At 40.8% G+C, this 27,905-nt stretch overlaps 1 protein-coding gene across 4 annotated transcripts in view; it reads right to left on the bottom strand.

The window, feature by feature from the left end:
- The window catches only part of SPTBN1 (spectrin beta, non-erythrocytic 1), a 196,516-nt gene that overhangs the window by 155,651 nt on the left and 12,960 nt on the right, over positions 1-27,905 (bottom strand). The gene's annotated exons all lie outside the window — the stretch shown is intronic.

Below are 27,905 nucleotides of genomic sequence, written 5' to 3'. Positions count from 1 at the left end.
CAAAAATGCAGAGGGCTGACCCGAGAGCAAGCGAGTTCACCAGCACCACCAGAGGCTCACTCTGGGTGGGAAAGTATCATTTGACAGGGCAGCCACAGTAGGACAGAGCACTGGGTGCGAAGCTGGGCTTCAGGAATTCCAAGATCCCTTCCAACGAACAGGCCTCTGTGATTTGGTTAACCAGAAAATGTTCACCGTTCTTCTGATCAGCACACTGTAGTAATACTACAGTACTCACAACTTGGTTCCCAAGGTATACACCACGCTCTCTTCCATGGGGCTGATGATACGCCAAAAGAAGGGTTTTTTTTCTATTTTTAACTGAATATCTATTACTTTAATTACAACCATTCTTTGTTGGGGTGTTTTCGTATTAAGAGAACATTTGCATTCTCTTTAAAACAAAAGTACTCTTCTGCAAACATTTATAAACATTTACATTGGGTTTCACAACCCCACTGAAAAAAATGGGCAAAAAGTTTTGAAAACAGCTTTTACATTTTGATGAAAATTTTAAGTGTACCACTGGAAATATTTATTATCAAAACAATTATTCTCTCAGGTAAGTTTATACTTTTTAATATCATAAGGTAGCAAATAAAACATCTGTTTATTAAAAAACTTTTCATTGGAAAACACTGACTATGCTGATGTGACATATTTTTGAGGGCATATTACTGAGCCTGGGGTTTTGTCCTTCACAAAAAGTAGAGACATTCCTGCTATCTAAATAGATGTGAAACTGTAAAAAGTTTTTTATCTAAGAAAGTCATAGAATATCAGAATATAAAACAGTTAGTGCTTCACAAGTCTTCTGTACCTCTCTTTGCTTCTTCAGTTTGGGGAGAAGGGGACCGCATTTCAAGTTTCCCTAAGAAATTTCTCTGTGGGGCTTCCCTGGTGGCGCAGTGGTTGAGGGTCCGCCTGCCGATGCAGGGGACGCGGGTTCGTGCCCCGGTCCGGGAAGATCCCACATGCCGCGGAGAGGCCCGCGTACCACAAAAAAAAAAAAAAAAGAAAGAAAGAAAAGAAAAGAAATTTCTCTGTGATTCTCCTGATCAAATTTTTGCTCTAACAGAGGGGACTGGACCACATCAGTCCCACCTAGTGCACTTAAAGGTCAATGCTCACATATCCAGCATCAGTCATTTTACAGTTTAGTCCTGGCATAACTACGGGGTTACTCAGAAGATGAGTTGGTGACAAACCAAATCAAATAAACAAGGTACCACACCGGCTGCAGAATTTGTTTTATTATGGCTATTTTAAATGCAGTTCCCAGAAGTGTCCTTATCTCGCTCACTTTCTATAGGCAGATCATGGTATCACCAAAACACGTCTGCAAAAAGTGAACTGATACATTTGGAAGCATCAAGAAAATACAGGAAAGCCATTCTTTGTAACCACACTCAGCGATGGGATGATGAAGAGTCAGGCATTTAGCCGTTTCTCAGCCAGAAGTTGGCTGGTGTTGCCTTATGGCAATGGGCCTATGCTTTCTGTATTGATGTGCTGCTCAAAAAGAACTGATTGATCCGTTCGAAGACGAGAAAGAGAAGGCCTGTTTGTAAGACCAGTGATGAGAGCATGGATCAAAACGGTGACCTATAAGGATGGTCATTTTCATGCTTATGGAGACACTTCTTGCCTTGGATCCTTTTAAATCCCTCAGATTCTCCAAGGGAGGGAGGAGGGAGCCAGTGTCAAAGAGATTTCTCTAAAATGCATCTTGCCCCACAATGGCCTGTAGAAGGATGACAGGAAGGGTTTTGCTCTGACTGCAAAAGCCCTAAGCAGGTGAGCAAAGAAACCCCTCACATTGTGCCTAGTGTTCCGAGCAGAGGAAGGCAGCCGTTGGCTTACACCGTGTGCTGAAAAGCCCGGCCAAGTTCCTGCGAGATCATTCTCATATCTCCAGATGGAAAGAAATCGAGTAAACTACATCAGAATGGAGACTCCAGTCTTGGGGGCAGGTTGAGACTGTATGACCAGGGTCCCAAAATTCTTTTTTTCCTTTATTCTTCTTTTTTTTTAATTAATAGGCTCAGTAGAGTAAGCTCCACACAGGAAAAGGATTTTTTTTTTTAAACTTAGGGATCGCTATTAGAAGACTAAGAACGTACCCAGTTGTTAAAACCCCTCTTAGTGTAAAATCCAGAATGACTGCCGTGCCGGGAAGGACTCCAGCTACGCAGGCCGGGAGGATCAGCTCTCCTTCCTCGTGACCACAGAGGGAACCGCAGGGGTGTCAAGCGCGCTCCTCTGAGGTGAGGTGGCTGCTGTGTTACCCCAGGAGTCTGTGCAGGGCTCGCGGCTGGCTCTGAATGAGGGACAGCCCCTCCTCATCCCCACTGCTCACGACTCACACACTCTCCGGCAACCTCCCTCTAGAAGTTCCAGAAAGTTCCTGCTAACCAGTCCAACAGGCTTTATAGTGAGGGATGAGGAGCCCCCTCCCCCTTGCTTTCAGTGTACATTCCAAACAGAAGAAGATGGAAAAAAAGGCCAGCAAAGCCAGCGCTTGCCCTTGGTTTCGCATTGAGATAAATTTTTCATTAACACATCTCTGACGGACTTCAGGCTAAACCCGTTAATCTTTACATCCAGAACCGTGGGCAGGAAAAGGCAGCAGGGAGCTGTCACCCATGCATACACATGCAGGCCTCAAGACGCATTCTCTGAAGTGAATATTTATCTGACTTCCTCTACACGGCAGGCAGTCTCTTCCATCTCTGCTGTGCCTCTGTTGCCAGAAATAGCGATGTCAGGAGCAGACTTCTCTGATGTAAACCAGCTCCTCCCAGAGCAGCGGGTAAGCAGGTAAAGCCAGACCACTCTGTCAGCCTGACCATCCCGCAGGGCTCAGTTCATGCCCTCTGCCCACCGCGGCCTACATTCCTCAGGTCCTTGTTACCGGCTCCTGACAAGAGTAACAGACCTTCGCCATCAGCTTCCAGATGAGAGCAGGGGTGAGGCCTTCGGGGCCAGAAAGCAGAAAATCACCAGCTTCCCCATCACAGCCACAGTCTCCCTCTTGGGGGTGGCGATGGAGGGTCATTTCAGAGACCAGTGAGTATTTTAGATAAAGGATGAGCGAATTCTCTGATTGACATCCTGAGAAGAAAAACACGAACATTTTTCTTTTCTTCGTTTCTCCGAGTTTCACATTTGGAAACGGATGCTGTCATGTTACAAGAATAAACGGCAGGTCTGGAAATGAACCAAAGCCCTTTAATCCAGTCTTGCTTTACAATGCAAATGTTTTTCTACCAAACGCTCCAAAATATGCTACTCATCACCTGCAGCACAACTTTTCAGGGAGCTATAAACACTTACCAAAATTTCTTCCAACTTTTCTCAAGGAAAGTGTCTGTGCACATAAATTGCTCCACGTCCTGGCTTCCTCCCCTCTCACAACTCCCTAGGCCCCTGCTTTGTGATCTCCTCTCCTAGAGGCTTCTTCCCCCAGGTGGGGTGCGCCACAGGTGCCCAGTGCGAGGAGAGGGGGCGAGCTGGGTTATCACCCTCAGTACCACTGTCCAGTGCGCAGCGAGCTGCAGCACCCACCTGCCCAAGCAGGAAGCAGCGGAAGTACAGGTAAGGAGGGCATCGTAGACCAAGCCTCGGACATAAGAAGGGCTGGGAATGACCAATGCAGAGTGCACCCGGTCCAGCCCCTCTTTTTGGATAACACATACCTGCACCTTGCTATCCAGCTAAGTTAGCACTTAATTGGCTTAAGTTATCCCTAATAGACAAACACAGCATTAGTAATTGTCAGTTACACCAAACACTGTGCCTAATTAATATATACTGCTCCCTAAAAGGGGAGAAGGAAGCCTCCAAGAGATGCAGGAGGGGACCAGCTGTTCAAAAGGCTCTTTGGTGATAAACGGCAAGTGGTCTGGAAGCTGCCATCTCATTTAGCTAATTACAAACCTATTTGTTTCCAGGGGAGGAAAAAAAAAAAAAAAGGAGCACCTGAGGCAGTTTATCTCCCCTGTCACTGAGGAACGTAGATAGCTCTAGTGGGAAAACAGAGGGCGGTTTCTACCTGGGTGAAAGGAGTGGGGACCTCAACGCTCCATCCTGTGCACTGGGTCCTGCTCCCTGCAGCCTCCTGGCCTGACTCCGTCCACAGGCCTCTGGGGAGAAGATCACCAGAGATCTACATTCATAGCCGCTGACATCCCTTCCAGAAAACAATGACCCCATATTCAGCTCAGTCCCAGAGGAGGCCTTGGGACAAGTCACCGAGAGGCTCAGGGCCTCAGTTTCCTCATCTGTAAAGAGAGAGGACTGGAGCGGAACAGCGGTTCCCAGCCCTGTGTACACATCACCATCATTTTTGGTGATTCTGTGATTTAATTAGGGTCAGGTGTGGGTGGGCAGCAGGATCTGTAAAAGGGTTGAGAACAACTGATCAACTAGAGCCCTTTCTACCTTAAACAAAACAAAAATTTCCTAAGCCCCCAAAATCTGTGAAATCATCTGCACCCCTCCCCCTAAAGGGTGATGGATGGGAATGAAAAAAGTGAGCTCATCACCGAGTAGGGCCAACCTGGCCCTGAAAATGCTTGATGAGCACTGAAGCTGCAGCCTACCTGAAGGATCTCGAAGTTTCCAGTCAGCTCTAAAATTTGGACAACGTACTTGGAATTTAGATTTTCTTCCCTCTGCTGCCTGAAACGTGAGTCTCACAATAAACTTATCTTAAAAGAAAATGTTGCGGTTGTTTTAAATACGTCTTCGGCTAACAAATGAGACTGCGTGCCATTGTTCTTTTGGTTTTTTTTTTAAACAAAGAATGAAAAACTACTTAAGCATTCGTTCATTCCTTCACTTTCAGTTGATTATAGGCCACAGAAAAAAACATAGAACAAGTCCTAAGAAATGAACAATTAACATAACAAAAAGTGAAAAGAATTATAATACCAAGATGCCAAAAATATTGATTACATTTCAATTACTATTTGCACTTTCATCTGGAAAACATATCCTCCGTTGGAAAGTACCCAGTATAACAGCTGCATTGCTTTTTCAACTTTCACAAACACTCTAAAAGTTGGCCAGAACTCTGGGCTGGCCGACATCCAGGGTTTTATTATTACGTACTATTAGTTAATAGTGAGAAATGTGGGCTAAGGAAGGCAGAAAGCGAAGTAACAACAGGGTCTTCATAATCGTGTGCAGATGTGAAAGTTTCTGAAGCTTTATCTGCCAGAAAATGCCTCCTATATCACTTCTATTACCTATTAGCCTTTATTAATTTAATTAGGTAATTACAAATGTTATGTTTTTAGGGCATCGTTTAGAGACTTAACGTTAAACAATTTTTTGTATGTCAGTGGCTGGTCCATGCTGACATTTTAGTGTTTTTCATATGTAAAGCAAACTGGTCAATCTTCTCCCCTTCTCGCTCTTTTTAGCAAGTGTGGAAAGCAAATCAACAGGCCAACAACCAGTCCCCTTCCTTCATTATATCCATTTCTTGTCAAATCAATTACGGCTCAAAAGCCTCTCACTTTTAGTACTTCATAAACGTTGGGGCTTACATTATTTTCTTTAAATGTTCATATAAACCAAACGGAGTGGTATGGTCCAGTACAGACTTTTCAATCTCGCAAACCTCTAAAAGGCAAAAATAAATTGGAGGGACCAACATGGGTTTCTAACTTTTATTAAGTAAGGAGTAAAAGTTAAAACAAACACGAAAAACTACGATCCGATACCTCCACTATTGTATAAAGAAGACTCAAAATAGGAGAAGGATCATCATCATAATCTGAGAATTGAAAGATCAATCCTTTGCAGAAGAGAACAAATGGTGATTTTACATCAAGGCTTCTAAAGTGGGCAGGGAGCGCCCCAGGACACACCTGGCCCCACAGGTGCAAAGGGAAGCGTGAGTCAGTAGCCAGACGATGAAAGCTGAAACCAGCTAGCTGACCAGGAACAGGCACAAAGCCTCTCCAGGCTTCTGCATCTATACCTGGATATTTACCCTACTTCTGAATTACCTTCCTGTTCTAAAGTCCCATAACCACTAGGTGAGAACACTCTGCTACTCTGTTACCTATTTTATTAGGATGAGGGATAAGAACCAAGTCTCTTATGCCCCACGATGTGTATCTCCAGCACAGCACTGGGCACAAAGTCAGGGCTCCATAAATATTTACTGAATAAACGACTTTTCTGATCTCCACAGTGTTGAAGGATTTTCAGAAAAATGCTTCCTGAGAGAAAATATAACATGGATCTGGCTTTAATTTTTAGTTTTATGGATGTATGTACATTTGCATTATTTAACAAACACACAGCTCTATGTGCCAGGCCTCAGAGCTTTACAAATACTAACTCACTTAATCCTCAAAATATCCTTTTCGTGGTAGCCACTCTTATCTTTCTCATTTTATAGATGAGAAAATCGTGACACAGAGTGGTTAAGGAATTGCCTAAGGTCAGAAAGGTAAAGTTAGTGGAGTTGGCATTTGAAACCAAGTGGTCTGGTTTCTGAGTGTATCCTGCGCTGCCTAATAATGGTTGCCACGAGTCACATGAGGCTACTTAAATTCAAATGAATGAAAATTAAATAAAAATTAAATATCAGCCCTCCAATGTACTAGCCATGGGCACTCAGAAGCCACATACAGATCAGGACGACAGTACTGAAAAACGAAGATGGGGAACAATTCCACCATGGCAGAAAGCCCCACTGGAAGCACGGCAATGCTCAACTGCTGCCTCTCCATCTGGCTGTGGCTCCAGACCCTGCACTCCCATCTCCATGCTGTGCCCCCAACCTAATAAAACATAACACAAAGGGGCTTTCCAACTGGGACTCTCTAATGCCCATTCTTTAAGCAGAAGTATAGAAAAACAAGTCAACAGCAGCTTGGTTCTCGATAAACGTCCTCAACAAGAAAGCTTGGCTTGGTTTTTTCCTTTGTTATGTTCTATTCTTCTCCTGACAGAATGTCTGCAGAAATGGTCTCTGGCTGTTAGGTCACTGGTGCACACTTGCACCTGTCCTGCTGTGAAGGGCAGAAACCCTGATTTATGGATTTTTTAAGTAGAGTTCAGCCAGAGGGTAGCCCTTCCCGAAATTCAGCTCCCAAAATATTTGCGGACATTCTTTCAAAATGCAGAAAGCACAGCACAAAAGGTTCTTTCTGTAACACGGAAACAAAGTTTTTGGTATCAATGCAGCCTTTAAATTCTCTGTCTCAGAGGAGGATTCAGGGTGAGCTGCCACTGAGGGGTGGGATGGGGGTGGGTGTTACGATTTCTGCAACTCCTAAAATAGCTACACCTTTGAGAAAAGGCAGTTGTGAAAGTTTAATTGCCTAAGAAGGGTAACACATCAAGTCATTGTTCAACATAACATCTGAATCCAAAAGAACTTGAGGGGAAATGAGACACAGGACAGCTAAACTTTGGTAGGAAAAAAAGTCAAGTCCCAGAACTGAGTGCAAGGACAATAAAGAAGTAAAGAGGAAAACTCTTTGGGTGGAGTATCAAGGGAAAAAAAAACGAAAGTAGGAAGACTGGAAAAACAAAATTAATTCATAGTTCTGCTGTGGCTGGACTTCCCAGTTGTAAAATTCGATTTCTGCGTTTGTTAAATGAAGTCAATGAAAGATCTATAACAAAATATACTCATTCCTTCTCTCCCTCTTCTGATCAAGGCATTTTTATGATGCTTACTTTCAGAGAACCCCAGAGGTTCCCCACAGAAACCCTAGAGGTTCCTTGACCAGACACGCATCGTATGGGTCAACAGATGACAAGAGTCTCTGGCAGTAAACAGAGGCGGGATCAGAGTATGCTGGCTTCCTGCTGGGGGGCTGAATACCTATAACCAGGAGCTCAGACCGTGGACAGACGTTGGATCTTCATGTTCCACGCTGTATGTTTCTCCCCGTTTACACGTGGCCCTCCGCACCCATGAGCGCATCCATGAATACGGAGGGCCGCCTGTACTATGCCATTTTATATAAGGGACTTGAGCATCTGCAGATTTTTGTATGGGGTAGGAGAGTGCTCCTGGAACCAACGCCCTCCGGATACCGAGAGATGAGAATACAATTTCCCGAACAACTATTTCCATAACCGTATGCCCAAATCATTGTCCGCAATTGCTGCTGAGCACTGCTGTACATTATGGACGTACCATAACTTTATTTAACCGAGTCCCTACTATAAGATACATAATTGTTCACTATTCTCAATAATATTTTCATGAATGTGGTAGCATCTCTGTAACCTTGTCCATTATTTTGTTAGGGTAAATTTCTAGATCAGAAACTTACTGCCCTACAAAAATGGTTCCTCCCACCAGCACTGCAGGAGAAGGCCTGGTTCCCCTCCACCATGATCACACCAAGTAGGTTAAGATCACTACAAAAAAAAGAGATATCTCTAAAGTGACATCTCACTGTTATTTTAATTGCACACCTTTGCTTACTAGTGATGTGACCTTCAATATGTTTTCATAATCTAAATTGATCACTTATTTGGGCAAATTACCAACCTCTCTGTGCTTCAGTTTATTTACCTGTAAAACAGGAATAATAATTGAACCTATATCTCATAGCATTGTTTTGAGAATTAAATGAGTTAATGCATGTAAAATGCTTAAAACAATTCATGGAACATTCAAAAAAGTTTATTATTATTATTATTTATACTTTTTAACTTATTTCTGGTAAGGAAGAAATCTTCCTTTGAAACAATAAAGTTCACCTTGGTGGTTACTTTTTCTGAACAGCACAGATGAAATTATTATCACTGGGTAACAAAGAACCACTGTATGTACCCACGTGTAATTCTATAGAAGCAGACCTCCGTCTCCTTCATTTAGTTATAATATCCACTAGACCAAGACTATTTTTCTGTAATATAAACAAAAGTACATTTGAATTAACTTTTAATAAGTTGTACATTCTTGGATTTACTTTTAATAAAATTCTGATTTTTCCAGAATTTTTAAAATTTTATAACAAAATTTTATAACAACAAAGAAATCCCAAAACAGAGCTGTTAAATAAATCACAATATATATATAATATGCAGACTCTCAAACATCAATAAAAACAATGATATTTTATATGTACATGTAAAACAGGATGATGCTCAGATGAAATAACAGGTAACAAAATAAGCATATGACAATTCTATTTCTTTTGAAAACATACTTTTATCTGGAATAATACATATACCAAAATGTTAAAAGTAGTTATTAGCACTGTGTGGTGCTATTAAAGGCAATTTAAATTTTCTTATTTTCTAAAGAAAACCATGTTTCCCTTAGTTTCTACAAAGAACACTTTATTTTTGAAATGAGAAATTTTAAGTATTAGTACAGGTGGGATTCCAGTGCAGTGTGCAGTTTCCTGGACAGAGCAGAGCTGTCTGGCAAGACAAGTCCCTCTTGGATAACAAGGTTCTCTCCAGCAGGAACATTCTGTGGACAGACTGAGGAGTGGCGTCTCATCAGGGCTCCTTGAGCTCCGAACCTGAGATTGCCACCTCCCCACATCCTCCTGGACATGGGCAAAGGGCCCGAGTTGATTTTGTCTTTCTCCTGCTTACCACCCACCAATGATGCCCCAAGGCTTTCAGAACAAAGCTTCAAACTATCTGATAAGCACACAAGGCCCCTGCTTTTCCCCAGTGTCATCCCAAACCCACACACCCTTAGTTCCAGGCAGCTCAACGCTCTCGCAGTTCCCAGACTCTGCACACACACTGAGTGTAAACCCTAGTTTACACTCAGCTCAACCTCATCTCCTGCAGGGGGGGCTTCACGGTACCCCTGGCCCCATATCTAGACAGCATTCTGCACACTGGACCACAATCGTTGGCCCATTCCTGCCCACCTTCTTGACTGTGAGTGGATTGGGTAGGTTACAGCAGAGTGGTGGAGCCAGTAGACAAGTGGAGAGAGGGCTCCTTGAGGGAGAGCTGCCATGTAATAACTATAATGAAGTGCACATATATAAATTACACAATTTGGTAAGTTTTGATATATGTATACCCCTGTGAAACCATCACCACCATCAAGAACATGAGCATATCCATCACTCCAAAGAGTTTCCTCACGCCCCTCTGTAGTCCACTCCTCTTGGCCCACATCAACTTATCGCCATCCCTGACCCCCAGACAACCACAGATTTGCTTTCTGTCAGTATAGATTAGTTTGTAACTTCTATATACATGGAATCACTCAGTATGAACTCTCTTTCTGTCTGACTTCTTCACTCGGGGTGATTAGTTTGAGATTCACCCATGTTGCTGCATATAACAATAGCTGATTCTTTTTTTATCGCTGAGTAGTATTCAATTGTATGGATACAACTCAGTTTATGTATCCATTTACCTGTGATGGACATTTGAGCTGTTTACAGTTTAGGGCTACCACAAATAGGTCTGCTGTGAACATTTGTGTCCAAGTTGCTGTGTGGATACGTGCTTTCATTTCTCTTGGGTAAATGCCTAGGAACACCTGGGTCATATGATAGGTCATACGGTAATTCTTTTTAAGAAACGGAACCATGGGACATCCTAATAAAATTTTAAAAAAAACCAAAAAACAATGAGCAGACAAGTACCCAAATGCACCAGGGGAATATCCTTTTTAAAGAAACATAAGAAATCCTTTTATAAGGGATGAGTCATTTTACAGTGTGAATAATCATTCTCTGTGACTTTTAAAATTCAATCTTCACATACCAAGTTTTTTTAACATCAAATGAGTCATGCCTATATTAATTACAGTTACATAAAAATTTGTACTCCCTCCACTGCCCAATTCCCCTACGGTGAGCCTTGTTCTTTTCAGGATTTGGACGGTACCACTTAACTGCTTCTCTCTCTGGCATTCTCTACAGTGGTGTTGTGAGAAAGAGCATGATGTTGTGATTATATCAGTCTTGAAGAAGGATCCTTTCTTTGTGTGTGCTCCAAGAAAAGACAGTAACCCGCTCATGTGACTTCGGGGGAGTTATATTCACTTTCCGTGTCTTTTGATAGCCACCCTATCAGCACCCGAAATTAGAGGTGAGATTGAAAAGGCCTTCTGTTTAAGAGGTCTATTCAGCAGTAAATACGACATGGGCTGAAAAAAGAAAGCAATTCTACATGGAAATATTCTATCTTGACACTTAGGCTGGGACCCTCACCTCCAACTTAAACCTATTTAAATTCAGAACACATAAAAGCATACAGTTTACAGAATATGAGTAATCTGGGACATCGGGGAGATTATGAGAAAAGTGCTCTTTGGTTCTGTCTAAACTTCAAAGGATTGGGCTTTCTGGTAAATACCGTATTCAATATTCTTGTACATTAAACTGCACATGATTTTCTAAACATAGTTTTAAAAGAATCTGTGTATAAAAGCATAAAAGAGCTAAACAGAGTCTGACAGCTCTTACTATTTCTATTAACTTTTCTGCTCTAGTTTATACAAGCCAATAAATTTCATTCTTATTCCACATGAAAAGAAAGGAAATCTACCCAGTAGTCAATTACATTTCTACTGTAGGCTAGGAGTATCTTTGCTTGAGACATAAGACACATGTCCATGTGTCCTCAGCTTGAAGACTGCTGTGATTTACATAAATGTTCCAGAAGCAAACTTTTTAAGTAACAAAAACCAAATCCCATATAAAATGTTACCAGCCTAAGTCTGAAGACATCTGCCACAGGAGTCAGTCAGCCAACACAAGGCAGTTAAGTAAGACACCTGGCAAGGAGGTCACTGGAATGCACAGCCTTAGAAACAGGTGTTAAATGAAACTCCTTAGATCCAGCAGCTCCCCTCTTAGAAATCTACGGGAAAAGGTGACTTCGGATAAAAATTTGAATTCAATAATGCTCTCATCATTGTACTTTTTATAGCAGCAAAAATACTGAAGACAACTTAAATGCCCAGTAATAAGGGACTATATGGGTACTTTACACAGCCACAAAAAAAGTTTTCAAAAAACATTTTTAACATGAATACAACACATAATGTAACAAAGTGAGGACAATTATATTAAAAAGTGTAATGTAAGGATGTGAGTGTATGTGTGTGTGCAACTGCAAATAAGCAAGACCAGGAAGAAGTATATCAAAATGTTAACAAGAGTTACCCTGGGATTACAGGACTGTATTACTCTCATAATCAGGAGTTATTTTCTTTAAGGGCCTATAAACAAAGGCTAATAGGAAAATCTGGATTTAGACAAGAGAAAAAAAAGAAGTAAATTACATAAAAGTGATTCTTCAAACCACAGACGTTTCAGAAAGATTAATTTAAACGATGCATATGGTTAGAAGGCCCTTAAAATACAATGTTCAAAATTTTACTTCACATGCAACTCTTCAGGAATATACTGACTCCAAAAAATTATTCTTACATAATATGACCAGTAATTTCTGACCAGTCCTTCACCACGAATGTTGACTACCAAAACAGTTCAAATCATAATATCCAGTGGGTAATGAAAAATTTTTTCTACCAAATTGTAATCAAAAGAGAACACATTTGAAAATTATACAGTCCTGTTGATAACGTGGGCAAATCTTCCACCTCTGAATATGGATTTGGAGACTCTTCACAATATATGACTATGTGGGAGAAAAAGTAAATCCTCACAGTGGTGGACGATGATGCCCTAGGATGCAGTGTTTCCTGTCAGTCAGGTATATTATTAGCAATTTCTCTGGACCCCCCCCAAAATTATGAACTATAAACTTGACTTTGGTTATAGCGTTTCTTGACTTAATTATTGCTTACTCTGCCATCACTATGCCCTACTGAAATTCACTCTCTTCCATACTGGAGCTCAAGTGAGCTTTGAAAAACACACAAACTCTCCTAAAATCTTTCACCACCCTCCCCCCTTCATCTTTTGGGTAAGACTTCCTTTGAAGGGGTACACGCCATTACGCCTTGTTTCATTTCCCTTCATCCTCAACATGCTCCCTCTGTTCTGGCCATAACAGAACGCTTCCCCCAAAGCACACCATCTTGTTCTGTCTCCCTGGCTTTGTACCAGTTGTTCACTCTACTTGGGACACTCCCACTCCCTAATCTTTCCAGCTAACACCATTCATTCTTCAAGAGTCATCTCAGGCATCATCCTTCTTCAGAAAGGTGTTCCTATCCCCTTGCAACCATCATCTATCTACCTGCCCACAGTTTACAGTAATTGTGACAAGACTTGTCACTGGTTCCCTGTTTCCTCCTCTGAACGCTAGCCCAGCGAGGGCAGAACTGTCTCATTTCTGTGCCCTGGTGCCCGCAGAGAGCTCAGCAATGGGAAGCACTTGACATTCTGACTGAAGCTCCACACCCATCGATGCTAGTGAGGCAGTGGTCCTACTTATTAGTCCAATAAAACACATCCGCTACTCAGGGGAAACCCAGACATGGTCATTCATCAAAGTATCCAGTTATTTTAAAATAACTTATTCTTAATCCAAAATTTCTGGAGAGACTGCCTTTTGAGAGAATGCTCTTTTCGCCATTTCAGTGTTGATTTCAAGATTGCTCGAATGTCCTATTTTCCCTTTTTGGTGGACCCTTCCTGAACTTAGGACCCTACCTAAAGCATTACCAGAAAAGACCCTTTAAATACTTTCAGAATTAAAAAGATCTGTTTATAAAATCTCCAAAAAGTTGTTTTCTATCCTCTGCATCATCAACCCAGCAAAATTAAACAGACTTGGGGTGGCTCTGCGAGATCAGCATGAATGATTAAGGCTCAGGTGCTCTCCTATTCCTATGGAAACACACAGCTAGGATTAAAAATATTTTAGGCTCAAAGAATAGATCACAGGTCCTCTCCTTGATCCAGAAAAATCCAACTAATTAAAAATCACAGTGAAAAGATCATTTCAAAGAACATTCTCTATAAATAACCCAGATATATACTCAGTAATATTTTGCAAAACATTCCCAATTAGGGATTTCTGTATGCATGCTCTTTGCAAAAGCTCTTAATCATCTGAAACTGATCAGCTCTCAAGTCAGAACTGTGATTTTAAAAATGAGTAACTTAGATCTGTACAGTGCCATGTATTTTTCAAAGTACTTTCAATTACATCACTTTATTTGATCGCATTTTCAGCACTCACTTCTCATGTCAAATCCAAGGATTAAAAGTTCTTTTTCTAAATTTTCTAAATCTAGAAAATTGGATTGTTATTTTAACATCTGGTGTTGAAGATGTAAAAGAATAACAAATGATGTAAAGATGTAAGAGTAACAATTCTCTTAATTGTTAACAGTGGAATTAAATATTGTACACAACTGTGTTTGTTCAGTGCTTAGTCTCTTTACAAAATGAGTCCTTTGTAAGATTAATAGCTTCATTAAAGTTGAAAGTAGGAAAATAATTCATGGGAAAATGTGAAAAATTCTGTTATTTTTTTCCCTATACAAAATGTACCATCTGGAGTTATTGTGCAGCCAAAAATACATCAGGAGATAGGACTTCTTTTTTTTTAATGGTGAGAGGAAGAAAGAAACTGTAAATCACAAAGAAGCCACTAGGATGAGACAACACACAACACTGAAATCTGAGAAAAGAGGTCCCACAGATCACCCTCAAAGCTCACACAAGCTAGTGTGACCACGCAGGACCTGTGACATGCCACCCTTTAAAATGAAGCAAAAAAAAAAAAAAAAAAGGACTCTGGGAATGAAATGGGAGAAGTCAACAGAGCCAAAATTAAAAAATAAAATGATGTCAATTTCAGAAAGACTAAAGAGTGAGGTAGACATCACATCTGTCTAAGGTGAAACCAGAGAGTCACTGATTCTCGAGGGGAGTGGGGAGGTGTGGACGACTTAGGCAGGTCCCTGGTCTAGTCCTCCTCTGGCTACCTTTAACGGTACCTCCCTAGTCCTCAGTTCTCATCTGAAAACTGAAGCAAATAGTTCTCAAACTTGGCTACTCACCAAAATCACCCAGGAATTTTAAATACAGATTCCTGGACCCCGTGCCTAGAAATTCTAATCCAACAGGGGTGTGATGTGGCTGGAACCTGTAATTCTAAAAACGTCCCTCAGGTGGTTCTGATGTACATGTCTGGAAACCACCAAACAAGATGATCTCTAAAGTACCACCTCATCCTTTTCATTGCAATTTAACCTCACCGCCGAGAATCCATGTCTATTTATTTCTAGAGGATTTCTCTGTGTACTATACTAAAAACTGAAAGCTTATGGTATTTCAGAACACAGATTTTCAATGGCTTGAGGGTACGTTTTCTACTCGCCCTTTAAAATTCAATTCTATAAAGACCTCCGAAATCCACAAGCAATAGAGGACCAGCTGCACTCAAGTTACCAGGATTGCTCCCTACTACACAAGATATTGATGAGTCAATGCTTGCTTTCATATTATTCTCCTTAGCATTTCTTTTTGGCCTTTCCAATCTTCCAATTTCCTGCTTTTTAAAAAAAGTTAACATTTCCTATCTAGATCTCTGAGCTTGAGAAAAGAGAATATACAAAATCAGGCAAAATGAAAGTGTTCAACGTAATTCAATAAAGACGGGTATTAACAAAATGTATAAAATTTATTGACAATAGGAAGAAAAGAAAATATGCCTCTTCTCCAACAGTCAAAAGCAGAGTAGACACATGCACCACAATGTTCACTGCAGCACCATCTGCAATAGCGAAGACATGGAAGCAACCTAAATGTCCACAGATGGAGGAAGGGATAAAGATGATGTGGTATATACTACACACACACACACACACACACACACAATGGAATGTTACTCAGCCATAAAAAAGAATGAAAACATGCCATTTGCAGCAACATGGATGGACCTAGAGATTATCATAAAAAGTGAAGTAAGCCAAAGACAAATATCATATGATATCACTTATATGTGGAATATACTAAAAAAACGATACAAATGAACTTATGTACAAAACAGGAACAGACTCACAGACACAGAAAACAAACTTATGCTAATCAAATAGGAATGGGTGAGGAGGGATAAATTAGGATTTGGGGATTAAAATATGCACACTACTATATACAAAACAGATAACCAACAAGGATAGCACAGGGATACTGTATAGCACAAGGAACTAAAATCAATATTTTGTAATAACCTATAAGGGAAAAAAACCTGAGAAGAATATATACATAATATATATGTACATATATATGTAACTGAATCACTTTGCCATACATCTGAAACTAACACAACACTGTAAATCAACTATACTTCTATAAAAATTAAAAAATTTTTTAAATTAAAAATATTAGGGAATTCCCTGGTGGTCCAGTGCTTAGGGCTCTGTGCTTCCACTGCTGGGAGCCTGGGTTCGAACCCTGGTTGGGGAACTAAGATCCTGCAAGCCGCACTGTGCAGCCAAAAAAATTAATTACTTTTTAAAAATAACAAAATAAAATATTACCCCCCCCCAAAAAAAAGCAGACTGGAAGTGATGCGGGGAGGTCCTGATCACCTACTCCTCAGGGCAAAGCAGGCAGTGCTGCGTGATTATTATTTGTCAGTACAGATATTTAGATACTACCCTGTTGAGAACACTTACTGGCCAAAAGGGTACCAAAATGAGAAAATGAGGCCTGCAACAGGCATTTACACTTCACCCAATTTAACAGCAGACAATGACAAAATAGGAAAAACCTCAAGTGACTCACAGACCCTGTTAAGCTGCTGGGACACACACCCCTGGACCACTTACATGCTTTTGACTCACGCACTGTCAGAGCTCTTCCCGCGCTCTCCTTGTGCCCATGAACACTTCACGTTTTCTTTTTGGTGGGCTCAGAGAAACCAATGGAAATCTGCTCCTGGGGAGGTGCTAATGTCCAGTGAAATGCGAGAGAGGGGGTTCAGCCTGGAGGGTACAGACTCAAGTGCCAGCCTCATGACAGCCTCTCCACCTGCGGGTTTCTCACTCCTGCAGAGGACCTGCCTGAGGGGAGTGTCCTTTGGAAAAGCCACATCCTTTAGCATACTTCATTTTTCCTCTATCCTTCCTCTTTTCCATGACCCTACCCAACTTGGCTGCCTAAGTGAGATGTCTGAATAAAAATGATTTAGGGGCTTCCCTGGTGGCGCAGTGGTTGAGAATCTGCCTGCCAGTGCACGGGACACGGACTCGAGCCCTGGTCTGGAAGGATCCCACATGGCGCGGAGCAACTAGGCCCGTGAGCCACAACTACTGAGCCCGCGCGTCTGGAGCCTGTGCTCCGCAACAAGAGAGGCCCACGCACCGCGATGAAGAGTGGCCCCCGCTTGCCGCAACTAGAGACAGCCCTCGCACAGAAATGAAAACCCAACACAGCAAAAATAAATAAATAAATTAATAAACTCCTACCCCCAACATCTTTAAAAAAAAAAAAAGATTTCGTTTGTTCCCATCCTCTCAACCCTATCTGCTCAATGCCCCAAGAACATAGGGGCCTACATGGAACTTTATTTCACTAGAACTACGTGCCGGCACCATCCTTCTCTCCCACACACTAGAGATGAGCCAGGAGAGGCAAATGACTGAGGCAGGTGTCTCTTCAACAGAAGGGACAGAATCTGCTCTACCTAGTTTCATCCCAAATCTCATGCTTCAGTCCCTAGAAGGGCATTCCTCAGCTCTGCAAGAATAAAGCTTAATTCTCCCCTTCGCTGGCCCTGGACTCCCGGGGTTCACATTCTCCTGCCCTCAGAGTTTACCACACCCCCTTCAGGCTGGCCTGCTTTAAACGGCGCCTTTCAACAAGATGCGACACCTAATCCATCGCACCAGCTGCGGCAGAGCTTCTGGGGCCAAAAGACCATTGACAAAGAGGCTGCTAGAAATGTATGTGGCAATTTGGTACTGGCAAGTCCCATTGGATTAGCTCTATTCCAAGCCTGTCCTTCCTGTGTCAGACTTCTCAAATGTTCACGGCTCCCCACCCTGTTCTGTGGACATCCTACAGTCAGCCGAGATGTAGGCTGTCCACCAGAACTTTCTGCCATGTTGCAAACATTCTGTGTCTGCAAAATCCAATACAGTAGCCATGAGTCTTATGTGAGAACTGAGTATTTGAAATGTGGCTAGTGTCACTGAGGATCTCAGGTTTTAGTTTTCCTTAATTAATTTCAATATTAGTAGCCACATGGGGCTCCTAGCTTCCCTACCGAACAGCACAGGCTACAGCCATAGTTCTGAGTACACCAAAGGATAACGTGCAAACTTGGTTAGAATCACCTGGGGAGCTCTTCAAAGTCTCAGTGCCCATTTGGTACCCCAGATAATTAAACCAAATTCTCTGGGGGTGGGACCCATGTATCTGCATTTTTTAAATCTCTTCAAGTGCTGCCAAGATAGAGAATCACTGCTCTAAAAGGTGAAAATTTCCACCATGAATAAATAGCCAATCCTCATCCAACCAGACACCTCCAAGTACTAAGCCATTTAAACAACTAGGCCACATGTTCCACCCACCAGGCAAATCAATTCTACAACACTATGATAAACCTCAGGCTTGTGACAGCCTGAGGAGCAATTCATGTCCAAAGGCAAAGGGCCACCAAAGGAAGCAATGAGGAGACAAGGAGACCGCTCAGAAAGGAAAGGAAGAGTTTTTTGAAATAACTATCGGCACCCAAAGCCTGGCTAGCATAAGCCCTCACATAGAAATGAGTTATTTTCTGGAAAGCCACCAGTTAACAACAAAATACACCTCAAAATCAGATACTCTGAACAAACAGCTCTAACCGGATTTTTTCCTTTGGCTAATCCACTCACACACTATCTGTGCCTCAGAGTAAGCTCTCACCATGCCCATTTTTCTTCAAAGGATAATCTGAAACCTGTGCTTTTTCAGCTGGGTACATTAAACTTCTTAAATGGCAGCAATTAAAAAGCCAGCATTGGTCCAAAACCCGCTCTCTCTGGCTCACTCTTCTCCAGCAGGCACAATGGCAACCTTCACTTGCCATTACTAATTTCCCCAAGTGTATCATTAACGGGGTGAAGCTTTTTCTCCAAGACTTGGCTCAACCGAGGCATCATACCCAGAGTGTAAGAAATGCAAACAGACACTCAGGTTTCCGTGGCCTCTAATCTTCCAATCAGCATTTCCCAAAGGCATGCAGTGCCCTTCAGGCTGAATGCTGACAGAGTTCCAAGACTGAGGCAAAAACTTCACCAGCATTTTCTAAGCAGCACTACTGAAAGTCCAAAACAGGAAGAAGAGATTTTAATGGGAAGAGTATGTGAAGGTCACTCTTAATGACAGTAAAAGCTGTTGCCTCTATGTTGACAAGTGAAATATAAATCATCCAAAATTCAATCCCCTTCCCCAAATTATTACTAAAGTAATTCAATCTCAAACCAAGAACTCCCCGAGTCAGCCAAGACTTCAATAGGTCACTTTAACCAACAGACTCCCGTTCAGAGAGAAAGAGCTGGCTTGAGTCCATCCACACTCACAGACAAGAGGTTCTCATGGAGCAAATGTAAGCTCTGCTGCTGTGGCAACTGAAGACTGAAGCCCATTTTGTGTTGGCCTTAGTGGGTACCCAGGAGCAGCTACACAGTAACAACTTCTCAACTGTCCATTGCAATGGTGGATAAAAAGCGTGGACTTTTTAACAGGTAACACAGTACTTACAACAGGAACTGGACTATACTTTTGTATATACATCTGAATGTGGGTTATAGGATAAAAAGTCTCTTTCGACTATATAACTGAATCGCCAGATAAATACAAGATGCCAAGTTAAAGCTGAATGTCAGATAAACAAACTTTTAGCAAAAGTACACGCCAAATACTGCATGAGACGTACTTCCACTAAAAAAGGGATGCTAAATTTCAGATAAGTATCTGAAATTCAAATTTAATGGAGTATCCTGGTTTCTTTGTTCCTCCTAAATCTGGCAACCCTCCATTTCAGTATGCTAGGAAAATCCAAGTTGAGAGAGGCAAGGAAGAAGTCTAGCAACCACCCAACCATTCCTGTATCTCAAGGTCAACTGTGAAAACTCTTCCCTCTAGTGTGGCTACTAATTAGCCACCATCTGATAAACAACAGCCCCAATGCCCATCCTTCTCTGGACCACAGATGCTAATTACATAACTCAGTGCCAGGGGTAAAGGGCTCAGATAAAGCAAGTAATTAAGGATGAGTAGGTACCCTAAACAGAAGTCATTAGTAAATGTTATTATTTATTCAATAAAATTAAAAGCAAAATTTGCTATGGAGAAACAATGTGAAGACAACAGACAGTAAACTGAATATATAAGGGGTTATTATATGAACTAAGCAGCCTAAATAGTATTTTTTAAAAGAGTTAACTCTATTGAACAGTTACTACGCGCCAAATGACATTCCAAACACTTTACATGTTTCATTGCACTTAATCCTAATCCCCTAAGAAGTGAGTACTACCGTCATGCCCATTTTACAACGAGAAGAAACTGAGACACAGAGATTAGGTAATCTGATAAGACTAGGGGGACCATATTTCCTGGTTTGCCTCGGACAGTCCCAATTTATGCCTGCTGTCCTGGTACAATTATTAAAAGCACCCCCTTTCATCACGCTCATGAATTACCCAGTTTGGATGATAAATTACATGGTCACCTACCAAGGACCCACAGTCAATAACTAGCAGAGGCAGGGTTCCATCCAGGTAGTGTGGTTCCAGAAACAGAAGCCAGTCACTGAAACATACTCCCTCCCAAGTCCTACATTCCAGGAAGAGGATTCCAAAAGGAGATGAGATTAACCTTTTTACTAGACATCCCGCAGGGTTACAAATCAAAGTGGGTTGAAGGCAGGGAGTAGGTGAGGGTCCTGTTTTTCAGAACTGTCCTTTATCTCCCTTTAAATCATTGATAACACACAGCACAAATCATCTGTGAGCAGCGAGAATTCCTCAGCCAACCTATATCCACATCACTGGATCTAAAAATTTTTAAACTTACTCGACTAATCAGAGTAATATTTAACTAGATCCTTTTCTATTTTGGAATGACCTTCATCTTCCTTCAGCCTGCTCTGGGCAGCCAGGGCTTGGTTGTTGCTATTTATATTAAAACAAAGGTGGGCATGCTGTATGTGCTGGTTTTTAGTTCCATACACAATGAGCTTTCCTTCTTTCCCTATAATAAAAACCTCTCTCCTTTTTAAAAAAAATCTTTGGCAAAACACTATTTTCCCAGTAAATGTTTCCCAATAAACATTAATGCTAGTTTGACAGCAATGAAGACAGAGAACATGAGCATTAACTTGTAGGCTCTCCTCATACACACAATTATGAAATGCATCACAAGTGGTCCAAGAAGTAAGATGCCTCTCGAGGTTCAGCACAAGGAAACGGTCACAAGCAGACTAAGTGTTCCCACATATCTGCAAATGCTTCAGAAGGAAGTGTCACCCACTTAACATGGTAATTTCAGCCCTTAACACTTGAGGCTGAGTGACTTTACCTGGTCTCTCTTAGCTTATCTCCTCCTTATACGATGGAGTGGACGGACTAAGGTCTACAGGGTCCTGCCTGGCCCTGAAACTTCCAATTCTACATCCTCCCTACAGTCCTCCTGACCACGCACTGCAGCCTACAATGTGAAAACTCGGCTCCCCCACAAACCCTCCTAACATCTGGCTTCTCAGCTGGTTGGTCCACAAGGGTGGTCCCCGGAAGGACACCACTACAGGTCCCCAAAGGTGAGGAAATCAATGCTCCTCTCTCAAAAGCAGACTTACACCAAAGCTACCTTTACTGAAAGCCAACACAAGCATCTGAGGTGGTCGAACACCTGAAAGACCTTTGAAAGACAACAGTCCTGTGACCTGGCCCAGAAGCAGCCCTGTGGTGAACAGTGATATCCTCATGTCTGTCATACTCCTTGATATACTAAGTTTGACTCCTGTCATCCCCAGGCCATGTGAAAAATGTTTTTTACTGTTTATTTCTGTTATGGGTCATGAATGCTTCTTCTACAATGACACTAAAATAACAAAAAGGACAAAACTAGGAACCATGGCTCCAAAGAAGGTTTTTTCCTGCCTCAAATCCTCACAAGTCACCTTCACAAGGCAAGTTTACTGCTGGTCAGGTCCTGATTATAAAAGCAGTGGGAAAGGGGCGGGATTGGGGCTGCTGATTTAACCGATAGTTTAAAAGTATGTTTCCTGTCACGTAACAGCAATGGCCCTTCACGTCTTTTCGCTCACAAAGGAAAAAAACAAGACAGAAAATGAAAACTGAATTCTCAGCCTGGATTTCACATGATTTTTCACAGAAACTGAATTCATCACTTAACAAAAAAAGCCGTAAGCTCAAAGGTCTGGGAGTTAGTCATGATAAAGTTCTACTCATGCATAGTTATGAAACAGGAGAAGCACTTACCTTCTCACCTAAAGCTTTACTGCATGAAGTTTACAGCCACATTTCAGTGAAAACTTCCATATTGAGATTTGTTACATATGCAGGCATAAATCCCTGGCAACAAACATCACGTTTAAATCCAAAGCCTTCTGGCAGAGAAGTAAGTAATACCTCTTGACAAAAGTTGTCCCTCTGCTCCTTACCAGAGCCCTCATTTCAGTAACGTCAAAACTTCTAGAAAATTTGTTATGGAAGGTCAGAGAGAATCAAGAAAAATGCAGAAACCAATAAACAATTATATGTGTTTGGGCCATCTGCTCAAACCAATTTAGTCTTTTATCACCACAAAGATGTGCGGTCCTGGTTTGTTTACCTCTCTCTTTTCAGTGGTTAGTTTAGAACACAAAAGCGACTAAATGAAGACAAAATCCCATGGATTCAACACAGGCATGTAACCAATGACTAAAATTTTAAAACAACGTTGCCTGCAATTTGATTCATAATCGCAGAAACCAGACTCTTCAAATAATCAATTCTTCTAGCAAACAATAAAAACAAAGCTTCTTCCCAGCATATGTAATAATTAAAACGTGATTCTAATAGTTTTGCTTTGTATGAGAACAGACTAGACTAGGGCATCCCAAAGCATATTCTATGAAACCCTGGCCTAAGAGAGGCTATGAAAAAAAAAAAAAGAATTCCAAAGTCAGCTAAATTTGGGAAACGACATACATCACTCTCCGCTCTACAATGCCTATCGGCTTATAAAGGCTCTGAGAAGTCCCTCACTAAAGAGACCTATTACATTTTACTTCACCTAGCATTCTTTTAAATAACACATGTTAACATACTGCAAAACTAGTACTTCAGAAAACTTGAGAAGAAATGCCAAGTTAGACCTTATTACCTATACCATCATCTACGTTTGGTCAGAAACTTCTAATGCTCATAATAGCCAGTCTCTTCTCTTTCTGGTCACATGGGTAGATTACACTTGCCTGCTCCCCGCTGCAGCTGGGCAAGGTCGTGTGACTAGTTCTGGCCACTGACTTATATCAGCCAGAGTTCCTAAGGGAGAAAATCATGGGGGAGAGCCCCCTGCCATCCTATGATGGACATAAAATATGAATGAGGAATGCACTTCTGTGGGTTTAAGCCACTGAGATTTTGGAGATGTTTGTTACTGCAGCACCAGCTTAACCTGCTCGATATGCTATGGAGATAAATTTTCTTAAATAAATCAATACAAATTGACTAAAGTGACAATATAAATTGAAGTGACAAAATAAATATAGAGATAGAAATATTTGAAGGACGGGGAGATGGATAGCAGAATAAGCATACAAGAATGCATCTTTAAGAAGGCCACTTTGGTCTACAGAATCTTAAAGATCTAGAGATGAGTGAGCTAAAACTAAAATGTCATGGTATCGACTATTTGAAGTGGCCAAGCTTAGCCTGTTTGCAGTTTAGTTTGTTGGCACGGGTGGGCAGCGAGGGTAGCAACAACACTTACCGAGCGCCTATAATGTGCCAGACCCTGAGAAACAAAGTGTACAGATTGCTGCTTTTAATCTTGACACTGTGATAGTTGGTAGATGATAACTGTTGGCATCATCTCCCTTTCACATGAGAAAACCAAAATTCTATTACATAATTTGTGTAAGATCATACCACTAATAAACAGCTTTCATATAACTATACCTGTCTACATTCTTTTTATTACACCATTAGTCTGAATTAGTAGAAACACCTGAACTATGAAATTTTTTTAAAAATAGTTTGGAGTGTCATTACTCTAATGCACTTTGTAAGAATATGAAAGTATTGTAGAATCAAAAGGGGGCAAACTTTGGCCAAATGGAAGACCTGGAGCTTTTAAAGAATAAACAGGATGTTCTTATAATTAACATACTAATTGCTTGCAAAGGATAATATTCACTTTTCCAAAAAAAGTTTATCTTTTCAAATTATAAAAGTAAGACGTACTGATTGTAGAACACTGGAAAATACAAAAAAGCATGGAGACAAAAATAAAAATCACAAGTAATCCTACCACTCTCTCCCAAAATTAATATTTGGAGTATTTTCTTATCTCTTTTTCTTTGTTTTTGTACATAGTTGAGATCATACCATTTATATAATCCTGTGTTCTGCTTTTTTCCCCTTATATTAAAAACTTTTCTATGTTATTAGGTTTTCAATAATAATAATATTTTTATCAGTATAATAATAACTAATAGTTATATATTTGCCAGGTATTAGACTAATCACTTTACTTACATTAACATATTTAATCCCGACAATAACTCTCTAAGGCCTGTTTTACAATTGTGCCCATCTTACAGATGAGGAAACTGAGACAGAGTAGGGTTAATGACTTGCCCAAGGTCACAAAGTGAATCCATGGGAGAGTCGGGATCCAGACCCAGGCAGCCCCTGGGTGAGCACTCTTAACCACTATATTGTACTGCCTCCATAATGTTCCTTCCTCTAACCTACCAACGATGGACATTTGGGTTATTATCAATTTTTTTTGTGTTATAATAATAATGTTAACAATAGACATCTTTATAGGCATCTGAGGCAATATTTTATCTAAACCTATTCAGACAGCAAAACTCTTACCATTTTAACAAGTTCAATTTATTTTCAGCTAGCTGACAACAGCTGTAGAAACATCTAAGACAGCTAGCATTTCATAAACCAACTCACTGCTCCACCTACCCCTGGTATGAACTTCCATGTGGTCCTGACCAGTCTACCCCACTGCCATCTGCAGCAGATTTCTGTAACGTTTCCATCTGCCTTCACCCGGCACAAAGAGCCAATTAAAACCCTGGGTCTGTTCTGTGTGTCCCCCAACATATATAAGCAAATTCCGTAAATTTTTATGTCTGGAATATTTTAAATGCTAACCTTATTTGTTCCTAGTCTTATAAGCTTGTGGCAATACAAGGCATACAAACAGAGATACTATGCTGTATGCATGTATAAAATTAAAATGAATGATTTTCTAATTTAGACAATAATCCAGAAAAGGGATATTCAATATTTTACTTTTTGCCTGCTTTTCACTGCTTACACTGAATGACTGAACTCTCTTGCAAGATTAAAAGAATGGTCTGAGATGAAAATAACCCCAAATCAAGTTTCACAAGCAGATCAGATAATGGTGTGTTAAGTAAAAAGGGAACTGGTTGGTGGCTCTGGCTCACAGTTCACACCTTCTGAATTCAACTTACCAACATGGCTATCCAAGAGTATGTTTTAAAAAACAGGGAATGTGTAAAAGAAGGGAAAGGCAGAAGCGTAATTTTAAAAGTTTAGGAAATCATAAAGAAATTTTCCAATACATCAACCATACCACATAGAGAAGTCATTTGCCATTTAAGAATGAAAAAGATCAATACTTCTGAGAAGCTAAGTATCTCCACATTTTCTACAAAATATTTTTCATGTTGTAAAAAAAAAACAAAATTTTTTTACAGATTCTGAAAACACACCTAGAAAAGTAACCTTAACTTTACTGGCCAAAGACCTAATAATTATAAACTATAAATCTCTGTATGAGGCACTTACATAGAGCCAGAAATAATGTTTCCATACAAGGAGAAGCCCTCTGAAACATATGTAAGATACAAAAAGTGGCAAAGCAAAATTCAAAATATTATAGATCTGCAGACAGCAAAACAAAAGAAACAAAGCCATTTGCGGGGCACTCTAAAAAGCTATAAAATTATTGCAATTAGTCCAAGTCCAAACTTCTAACAGACTTTAAATTAGAGGATAATTAAGATATCCGTTAATACCAACTTTCAGAAAATTCTTACTAGCAACTTGGTTTGTATATAAGCGCTTTAAGATAAAGGTTCACTCACTGTTTTCCTGTTATAGTTAATATCTAAATCCTCTGTTCTTATTCGAGTTTCACTCAGTAATCCAAATACTGCATTTTTAAAGATTTCATCTTCACAGAACCCAAACTCTTTGTATTATCCCCACAGGCAGCCCCTGCCTCCACCCAGCCACCCAACCCACCAACCCCACCGGCGCTGTTCATGTCCCCATCAGGCTGCCAGCGCCCCGCACAGGACTCCTCCTAAAGACTGCACAGCCCCGCCCCCCCCTTGTTTCTACCATGCTGACTTAAAAAAAACAAGCCTTGCAATTAAAAACACTTTTGAAAGACCACAGTCAGGAAGTAAACACACAATTACACACAAGAATCAAGTACTGCAGACAAATGGCCAATGACACGAAGTCAAAAAGTGAGTAAGCAAAGAAAAAAATAAGATTTTGCATGACAGTAACCAAATGCCTTTTATTCTGCTTCTACAATGTTTGGGCATCCAACCATCAATAATTTATATACAAATGACAGTCAGATATATAAAATATAGGACTTTTTTTTTTAAACCTTCAGGGCCCCAATTTTCATTCAAACCACAAAGACTGCATATTTTGCAGTGAGTGGAGTAGGTGGGGCAGGGGAACCTCCACGTGAAGTCTGGGAGAACGCGTTACTCATTAGTCCAGGTAAAACCATGCAAGATTTGATATTACACAGAAGTGTTTTCCTCCATATAGTCACAAGATTTAAGATTACTGGAACAAAAAGATAAATAAATAAAAATAAACCTTGCTAAAGAGGAAAGCCACCACCTCTATTCCAATTCTTTGCTCAAGTGAAATGACAAGTTTCAAGATATTTTGTTAAACTGTAGCTATTTTAAGACAGGACAAAGCTGCATCAGTGCTTGTCACACAGCTTGTTCCCAATCTCTTGGCAGTTCTCCAACACATTCTAATTTTTTTATGCACAGCCTTGCTGGAATCTCACCCCACTTATCTCTAAAGACACACTAAGTAAGATGTTGCCACATTACACAACCAACCTGCCATTTATTCCCATCCGTTCACTTTGAACAATGTCTGACTAAAAAAAAAAAAATCAGAGCACCATCTGTGTGGATGCAGCTTAATCCAAATGATCCAATTCACATGGGTCCCCAAAACAAGTATCAGAATACCGTTCAAACTGGGAGGAAATGCTGTGTGTCAGTGCCCAGAGAACGGCTGAATACTCACCAACCAAGGAAGGAGAACTGATACAGAGGGAAAAAAACAAGATCAAATCCCGACTACAGATGCTAGACCCTAGTCATGCAGCCACTGCCTACATTTTGAGGCAGATTATTAATCAGGGTGTATTTTAAAGGATAATCTCAGGGTTTAATGAGTCCCATTACCTGCGTGAAAAGAACGATTTAACATAGCATTACGTCCTCTAAGTCAATGTACTCTCTAATTGTTAATATTTGGCCAAAAAAAAAAAGTCCTCTTCAAAAACAAACTGGAATGGTTAACCACATGCTGTTACATTCCATTCTTGCTAAAAAAATATATTTAATTAGCACATTTGCGCCTCATGGTCTGCACAGCTGCACAACATTCCAGTGATGGGCCAGCTATCGATACACTCTTTACATTAAAAAACTACTGACTTCAAAAGTTGAGAGGACTGAGAAGCAGT

Source organism: Grampus griseus (assembly GCF_964374135.1).
Source record: "Grampus griseus genome assembly, chromosome: 15".
NCBI lineage: Eukaryota > Metazoa > Chordata > Mammalia > Artiodactyla > Delphinidae > Grampus > Grampus griseus.
The sequence above is the reverse complement of the archived record's forward strand: the minus strand, read 5'-3'. Positions and strand labels throughout refer to the sequence as shown.